Consider the following 9,987-nt stretch of genomic DNA (forward strand, 5'->3'; position numbering starts at 1 on the left):
AACTTATTTGACATAATTTTTGTTTGTGAAACATGGCTAAATTCTTCCTATCCTGATTCCTTCATCACACAAAGTAACTACCTGGTCTTCCGGTCTGACCATGAATCCCGCAGAGGGGGTGGTGTAGCCATATTCTACAAAAGCTCACTCAATCTAAAAAACGTTCAAGTTGCACATGATCTTATCCTCCCTGAAACCTTAGTATGTGACATTTCCCTCAACACTACACTCCGTTTCCTACTGTGCTACAGAGCTCCAAATTACGACATTACCCACGCAACAAAACTAACCTCCCTCCTAACTTGGGCAACCTCCTGCCCCCATCCCATTATCTTCCTTGGTGACCTCAACCTACCACACATCAACTGATCACTAAATGAATGCTCCATCGAACCCATACACACCGCCATTTATAACACCATCGCCAGCCTAGGACTGGAAGAATTAGTATCAAACAAAACCAGACTCAACAACTGTCTTGACATCTTATTCTGCAACAGCAAAAGTGCCATCTATGGACTACACACAAAAGAACCCTTCTCCAACAGCGACCACAGCACAATCAACTTCAACCTCAACCTACATCACCTAAACACTCACCAGAATAACATGGCTCCTAAGTACAATTTTAGGAAAGCCAACTATGATCTCATAGAAACATAGAAACATAGAAGACTGATGGCAGAAAAAGACCTCATGGTCCATCCAGTCTGCCCTTATACTATTTCCTGTGTTTTATCTTAGGATGGATATATGTTTATCCCAGGCATGTTTAAATTCAGTTACTGTGGATTTACCAACCACGTCTGCTGGAAGTTTGTTCCAAGGATCTACTACTCTTTCAGTGAAATAATATTTTCTTACATTGCTTTTGATCTTTCCCCCAACTAACTTCAGATTGTGTCCCCTTGTTCTTGTGTTCACTTTCCTATTAAAAAAACTTCCCTCCTGGACCTTATTTAACCCTTTAACATATTTAAATGTTTTGATCATGTCCCCCCTTTTCCTTCTGTCCTCCAGACTATACATGAGTTCATTAAGTCTTTCCTGATACGTTTTATGCTTAAGATCTTCCACCATTCTTGTAGCCCATCTTTGGACCCGTTCAATTTTGTCAATATCTTTTTGTAGGTGAGGTCTCCAGAACTGAACACAGTATTCCAAATGTGGTCTCACCAGTGCTCTATATAAGGGGATCACAATCTCCCTCTTCCTGCTTGTTATACCTCTAGCTATGCAGCCAATCTTCCTACTTGCTTTTCCTACTGCCCGACCACACTGCTCACCCATTTTGAGACTGTCAGAAATCACTATCCCTAAATCCTTCTTTTCTGAAGTTTTTGCTAACACAGAACTGCCAATGCAATACTCAGATTGAGGATTCCTTTTCCCCAAGTGCATTATTTTACATTTGGAAACATTAAACTGCAGTTTCCATTGCTTTGACCATTTATCTAGTAAAGCTAAATCATTTACCATATTACAGACCCCTCCAGGAATATCAACCCTATTGCACACTTTAGAGTCATCAGCAAATAGGCAAACCTTCCCTACCAAACCTTCCCCTATGTCACTCACAAACATATTAAAAAGAATAGGACCCAGAACAGACCCTTGTGGCACACCGCTTGTAACCTGTCTCTGCTCAGAATACTCTCCATTAACAATAATTCTCTGATGTCTATGCTTCAGCCAGCTTGAAATCCACTGAACTATCCAGGGATTAAGTCCAATCTTCACTAATTTATCTATCAGCTCTTTATGTGGATCCATATCAAAGGCTTTGCTGAAGTCCAGATAGGCAATATCCACGGCACCATCTTGATCCAACACCTTTGTGACATAGTCAAAGAAATCAATGAGATTAGTCTGACATGATTTGCCTTCAGTAAAGCCATGCTGATTTGGGTCCAATAAGTTATTGTTTTTTAAGATGCTGATTTATCCTCTTTTTGAGTAGAGTCTCCATCATTTTAACTATAACTGATGTCAAGCTAACTGGCCTGTAGTTACCAGCTTCTTCTCTACTGCCCTTCTTGTGGATAGGCACAACACTGGCCATTCTCCAATCCTCAGGAACATCTTCTGTTAACAGGGATTGGTTAAACAAATCAGTCAAGGGGGTAGCAATGACAGATTTGAGTTCTTTAAGTACTCTGGGGCGGATGCCATCAGGACCCATTGCCTTATTTATCTTTAATTGTTCAAGTTCTTCTAAGACATTGGCTTCTAAGATCACTGGAGCTGAATCCGTACAGCTGGAAGCAATGCTAGATGCCAATCTCTCAATCCTTAACTGGCAATCCTTGTTCTCTAACTGCATCACCACTGATGATCTCTACAATATGTTCTTACTCCAAATCAAAAGGCTTATAGAACTACATGTGCCACTCACTTCTTCCAGAGGTAAACAAAAAAATAACATACCTGTCTCGATAAAGGAACTACAAACCAAAAAAGATCCCTCTGGCGTAGAAACAAAAAAAAGCCCAGTAACCAAATTCAAAGCGCACCTCAAACCCACTAAAAAACCTAACCCAAGTCGTCTTCACTGTAGACCATGTAGAAAAAGCAATCCGTGACCTCAAACCTTCCCTATCTGCCGGACCAGACGGTCTCTGTGCATACTTCCTAAGGAAACTTTCTTCTGCTCTTGCTGAACCCCTAAGCATTATCTTCCAAAAATCCTTCAGGACCAGCACACTCCCCAAGCTGTGGTCAAAAGCAGTAGTCATCCCCATTTTCAAAAAAGGCGACCCTTCATTAGTGGACAACTACAGACCAATATCTCGCTGTTGCGTCCCTTGTAAAATCATGGAATCAATTATAAATCGATCAATCACCCTTCACTTAGAATCTAATAACCTACTCTCAAACAAACAATATGGATTCAGAAAGAAATTATTCTGCAACTACAACTACTTCACTGCAAAAACATCTGGACTACCCACCTCGACCAAGGAAAATCCATTGATGCAATTTATATAGACTTTTGCAAAGCCTTCGACTCAGTGGTCCATGACAAACTACTCCTAAAACTCAAATCCTATGGCATCTCAGGACTCCTCCACAACTGGATTACTGCATTCCTGTCAAACAGGCAACAAATTGTCAAAATTGGTAGTGCCATTTCCACCCCCATCCCTGTCATAAGTGGCGTTCCCCAGAGAGGTGTCCTAGGTCCTACTCTCTTCAGTCTCTACATCAACAACCTCTGTGACCATATCGAAAGCAACTGTGTTCTTTTTGCCGATGATGTGAAACTTTTCAACACCACTGACAACTCACTCACTCTCCAAAAAGTCCTGGACTTTGTCTCAGACTGGTCTAACACCTGGCAACTTCAAATATCAACCAACAAATGCTCTACCCTCCACATTGGCAAAAAGAATCCAAACCGCATATACGAACTGAATAAAAAATGTCTCATGGCAAACCCACACTCAGTAAAAGACCTTGGAATACTAATATCGAATGACCTAAGTGCTAAAGCCCACTGCAACAATATTGCCAAAAAAGCTTCTAGAGTTGTTAACCTGATCCTATGCAGCTTCTGCTCAGGCAATCTCACACTACTCACAAGAGCCTACAAAACTTTTCCCAGACCCATCCTGGACTACTGTTCATCTGTCTGGAACCCATACCACATCTCAGACATCAACACCCTTGAAAATGTCCAAAGATATTTCACCAGAAGAGCCCTTCACTCCTCCACTCGAAACAGAATATCCTACGAAAATAGACTAACAATCCTGGGCCTAAATAGCCTAGAACTGCGGCGCCTAAAACACGACTTGAGTATTGCCCACAAGATCATATGCTGCAAAGTCCTACCGGTCAATGACTACTTCAGCTTCAACAGCAACAACACAAGAGCACGCAACAGATTCAAACTTAATACGAACCGCTCCAAACTTGACTGTAAAAAATATGATTTCAACAATCGAGTTATCGAAGCGTGGAGCTCATTAGCGGACTCAATCATCTCAACCCCTAACCCCCAACATTTCTCCCTTCTCCCTTAGACTATCCACGATTGACCTCTCCAGGTTCCTAAGAGGCCAGTAAGGGGCATACATAAGTGCACCAGTGTGCCTTTCGTCCCCTGTCCAATTGTCTTCCTTTCTCTCACTTTTCATATATATTTTCTTCCTTTCATATATCCTCTCCTATAAGTTCACTTTTACCCTTATATATATTACTACATGTCTATTTTTCTTCCTATGTATTTACGTATTGGACAAATGAATAAATAAATAAATAATAATAAATTTGTATGCCGCCCCTCTCCGGCGACTTAATAGGGGCAATCAAGAGACAAAATGTCAAGGTTCCAGGTAACATCCAAGCTAAATCAGAGTCCAAGTCAAAGTACTCCACAAAGTTCAAATTTATTGCCGGAGCCATACCTGCACCTACATTGGAAACATGAATCTGAGTTTCCACCGAGTTGCAAGTTCACATCCCTTATCCCCTATGCACAAACTTGTCATGTTGCCCATTAAGATTGTGGCAGGTTGGCAAGTCTTCCTCTGCTTCTGTCCATGTGGGTGGGCATAGGATCACCTTGAACCACTTGAAAGAATACTTTGTGGCTGCATCTATTCCCTCATGAAAATTGCCCCTCCAAAGTTCCCCTAAACATCAGGCCTTCTATAGATAGTGTGGCAAGCTATTAATTTTTAACCAACTTCTGCACTGGCTTGACACTTCCATTAAAATGCTGTGGATTAGTCCATTTCAACAACAGCAACAAAACCCATTCCCCTTCCTCTAGCGTCACCCACCGTCCTGAGTGGAGATAGTCCCGTCCGGACAAGGAACACAGTCATAGCAGCAAACTGGCTCTCCTTCTCGAGCCCTCTTGACGAACCCAGGATGGCAATTTTCCACACATCTGGACAGGGGCAGAGACTAAGCCAAAAAAAGGAGATTGCCCAAAAAAATGTTAGGACATTTTTCCTAATACAGATGTGTATCTCTAATCAGTAAAAAGCATGCAAGGGTTTCACTGAGGTTCCCCAATTCCAAAAACCTGTAAGTGATACAACTACTTGTAGGTTCTTCATATATATAATATTTCACATAGGAACAAATTACTTTTTGCACTTTGTAAAGTCTTTAGGGGTGACATGAGTAAATTTAAACTTCAGCATTTTAAAATTTTGTTCTACCATGATCTATGACCAAGTTAGTATCTTCTGACTGAGACAATCTTCAAAATGACATAAAATAAATTCATTCATTCATTCATTCAACTTCTATGCTGCCCAATCCCGAAGGACTCAGGGCGACTTAGAACAATAATAAAAATATAATGTAAATAGATAGAACGCGATAAAAAGAAGTCAAACATTATGTAAAACTAATATTATCTAAAACTAAAACCCCATTAAAAAGTTATTTAAAATGTGCAATCACAATCATACACATGCACACCATTCATAGAGTTGGCTATCATGGATAAAAATTTATGCCGCCCACGCCTGCTGGCAAAGCCAGCTCTTCATGACCTTATGAAAGGCCAGCAGGGTGGGAACAGTATGGACATCAAATGGTAGTTGCATCTATAGAGCTGGGGCAGCCACATAGAAGGCCCTCACCCATGGTCCTGCCAACCAAAGAGTCGGGGTGGCGCAGCAGGTAGAGTGCTGTACTGCAGGCCACTGAAGCTGACTGTAGATCTGAAGGTCAGCGGTTCAAATCTCATCACCGGCTCAAGGTTGACTCAGCCTTCCATCCTTCTGGGTAAAATGAGGACCTGGATTGTGGGGGCAATAGGCTGGCTCTGTTAAAAAGTGCTATTGCTAACATGTTGTAAGCCGCCCTGAGTCTAAGGAGAAGGGCGGCATAAAAATTGAATAAATAAATGAACGAACAAATAAACAAATAAACAAATAAACAAATAAACAAATAAACAAATAAACAAATAAACAAATAAACAAATAAACAAATAAACAAATAAACAAATAAACAAATAAACAAATAAACAAATAAACAAATAAACAAATAAACAAATAAACAAATAAACAAATAAACAAATAAACAAATAAACAAATAAACAAATAAACAAATAAACAAATAAACAAATAAACAAATAAACAAATAAACAAATAAACAAATAAACAAATAAACAAATAAACAAATAAACAAATAAACAAATAAACAAATAAACAAACCTGCATTGCTTAGTCAACAGGACCTGGAGGAGGCTAACTCTGGGAGGTATGCGGCAAGAGACTGTCCCATAGATAGTCTGGCCCTGAGCCATATAGGGCTTTATAGATAATAACCGACACCTTGAATTGTGCCCAGACACTAATAGGAAGCCAGTGCAGCTCTTGGAGCAAAAGGTGTTATATGGGTGTACCGAAGTATACACATGACAGCTCTCATGGCTGCATTCTGGACTGTTTTCAGTCTCCGAACACTTTTTAAGGGTAGCCCTTAATGATGCAGATGCTCTCCTCTTTTGAAATAGTATAACCCAACCCATCCTGTCTTAGTGGTTTACAGTATCAGCATATTGCCCTCAACAATCTGGGTCCACATTTTACCCACTTCAGAATGATGGAAGCCTGAGTCAGAATCAAGCTCCTGGCTGGTGATAGAATTAGCCTGCAATACTCACCACTGTGCCATCATGACAATTTTTTTTATTTTGTATTTGTATTTGTATTTATTAGATTTGTATGCCACCCCTCTCTGAAGACTCGGGGCGGCTAACAACAATAAAAAAGACAATGTGAACAAATCTAATATTATAAATAATCTAAAAAAAACCAATTTAAAGAGCCAATCATACATACAAGCATACCATATATAAATTCTATAAGCCTAGGGGCAAAGGAAAATTTCAATTCCCCCATGCCTGACAACAGAGGTGGGTTTTAAGGAGTTTGCAAAAGGCAAGGAGGGTGGGGGCAACTCTGATATCTGGAGGGAGCTGGTTCCTTAGTGTCAGGGCCACCACAGAGAAGGCTCTTCTCCTGGGTCCCGCCAAATGACATTGTTTAGTCGACGCGACCTGGAGAAGGCCAACTCTGTGGGACCTAACCAGTTGCTGGGATTCGTGCGGCAGAAGGCGGTCCCGGAGATATTCTGGTCCGATGACATGAAGGGCTTTATAGGTCATAACCAACACTTTGAACTGTGACCGGAAATTGAACGGCAACCAATGCAGACTGCGGAGTGTTGGTGTAACATGGGCATACCTTGGGAAGCCCATGATTGCCCTCACAGCTGCATTCTGCACGATCTGAAGTTTGCGAACACTTTTCAACGGTAGCCCCATTTAGAGGGCATTACAGTAGTCAAGCCTCGAGGTGATGAGGGCATGAGTGACTGTGAGCAATTAGTCCCGGTCCAGATAGGGCCGCAACTGGTGCACCAGGCGAACCTGGACAAATGCCCCCCTCGCCACAGATGAAAGGTTTTTCTCTAATGTGAGCTGTGGATCGAGGAGGACGCCCAAGTTGCGGACCCTCTCTGAGGGAGTGAATAATTCCCCCCAAGGGTGATGGACGGACAGATGGAATTGGCCTTGGGAGGCAGAACCCACAACCACTCCATCTTATCCGGGTTGAGTTTGAGTCTGTTGGCACCCATCCAGACCCCAACAGCCTCCAGGCACCGGCACATCACTTCCACTGCTTTGTTGACTGGACATGGGGTGGAGATGTATAACTAGGTATCATCCGCATACTGATGATACCTCACCTCATGCCCCTGGATGGTCTCACCCAGTGGTTTCATGTAGATATTGAATTGTAGGGGGGAGAGGACCGACCCCTCAGGCACCCCACAAGGGAGTAACCTCAAGGCCGACCTCTGACCCCCCACTAACACCGACTGCACCCGACTGGAGAGGTAGGAGGAGAACCACAGGAGAACAGTGCCTCCCACTCCCAGCCCCTCCAGCTGGCACAGAAGGATACCATGGTCGATGGTATCAAAAGCCGCTGAGAGGTCAAGAAGCACCAGGACAGAGGACAAGCCCCTGTCCCGGGCCTGCCAGAGATCATCCATCAACGTGACCAATTTTTAATTTAGTTTTTTCCAATTTAGATGACTGCATCTTGGTAAAACAATGGTTCTCAATCTGGGGATCGGGGCCCCTTTGGGGGGTTGAACTATTGTTTTACAATGGGAAAAGACAAATTTCCCATGGTATTAGGAGTTAAAGCTTTTATTCTGGTGCCTTGGAATATATTTTTATAATCCGACCAATCAGGTGTTTACAATGGGGTGTCCCTCTGACCTTCCTGCCAATCAGCTTCAAGTTTTCTTGGGAGAATTGGTGCTAGATGTACGGTTGGGGCTCACCACAACATGAGGAACTGTATTAAGGGGTTGCGGCATTAGAAAGGTTGAAAACCATTGTAGTAGAATAATTAAGATCAAATAATGAGGTAGGAAATATTGGGAAGGTAGGAAAACCTCAGATGTAAAGTAGGAGATATTATAGCCTCCTTTTCCCCAGTTCAGCCGGAATGATCTAAGACAGTGTCCCTGGCTGATACGTGATCTCATCTAGGTTGTAACAACAAGATGCTCTTAAGGTAGTGGGGATGATTGGTGGGGGGGTGATTCACCAGTGAAAATGCTGTTGTGCTTTTCTACCTTTGGCTGCTTGGAAAACTATATAAAAAGCAATAAACACTGCGAAGGCAGTTAAACATCTTCGCATCCTCACATGATTTATCTCTTAATTTCATTAGGAGGGACACTTTCATTCAAGTAGGCTTCAAATGGAGTTCTTCCTAGAAACCAATGATAACTTCAACTATTTTTTCTTTCAAATTGTTTCACATAATAGTGTCAACAGTTTCAATACTGAAGCCATTTTGAGGCTTCTGTGCTGCCACACTGGAGGTGAATGAGTAAGGAGGGGGGAATAGAGATAGCTGGGGTTTTTTTTAAAAAATATTTTTATTAATTTTTTTAAAAAACAAAACAACAGAACAAGAAAAAGAAAAGCAATGTGTAACAAAAACATCAAATGTGAAAAACATATTTACAATTACATTTCTGTACCTTCGGTTTCTTCATTTTCCTTAAAATTTACAGTCATTCTGTTTCTTTTTTTCTATCAATCCAATTATAAAATTTACCCCACACGATATAGTATTCTTTACCCTGTTTATTCTGTAACTCTAAAGTAAGTTTAATCCATTTTGCGCATTCCAATATTTTCCTAATTAGTAAATCCTCTGATGGTACATTTTCTTTCTTTCAAGCTGCAGTTTTTATATGTATTATGAAATAATAATTAGCCCATTCGTGTTCACCTCTAATTATTCCCAATAAATAGGTCACAGGTTTTAGTTCTAATTCATACCCTAGTATCTCTTAATATTTTTTGAGTCATGATGCAATATTTTTTGTTTCTGGGCATGTCCATCACATATGGTAGTAAGTACCAGGTAATGATTTGCTGGGGAGAGGCAGGTATGGCAGAAGCTAGCCGTTCCAGGGGAAGGAGGGATCACTGCTTAGTAGCGATCCCTTCTTCCAGCTCCATAAGCTTAACTCAAGGCACTGGTGATGAGTGTAATTCAATGCTACTCAATGCCAGGTCAGTGGTAAATAAAGCTCTCATCATCCAGGATTTGATCCTGGATGAGGAGGCCGACTTGGCTCGTGTGACTGAAAGCTGGCTTGGCCCGGAGGGAGGAGTCCCTCTCTCTGAAATTTTCCCAGCCGGGTTTCGTATATGGCATCAGCCTCGACCCCAGGGAACGGGGGAGGAGTGGCTATTATAGCCAGGGAGAGCCTTTGCTTGTGTAGACTCTTGCTCCAGAGATTGCAGGTTGCGAGTCCCTCCTGGTGAAGTTGGACTTAAGGGTTCAGGTGGGCTTGTTACTCACATACCTGCCTCCCTGCTGCATGTCAACAGCCATTCCTGTGCTGCTGGAGGAGGTAGCCGGGCTGGCGGTGGGGTTCCCCAGACTTATGGTCTTGGGGGACCTTAACCTGCCATCGCTC

This window comes from Erythrolamprus reginae, chromosome 2 (genome assembly GCF_031021105.1).
Source record: "Erythrolamprus reginae isolate rEryReg1 chromosome 2, rEryReg1.hap1, whole genome shotgun sequence".
NCBI lineage: Eukaryota > Metazoa > Chordata > Lepidosauria > Squamata > Dipsadidae > Erythrolamprus > Erythrolamprus reginae.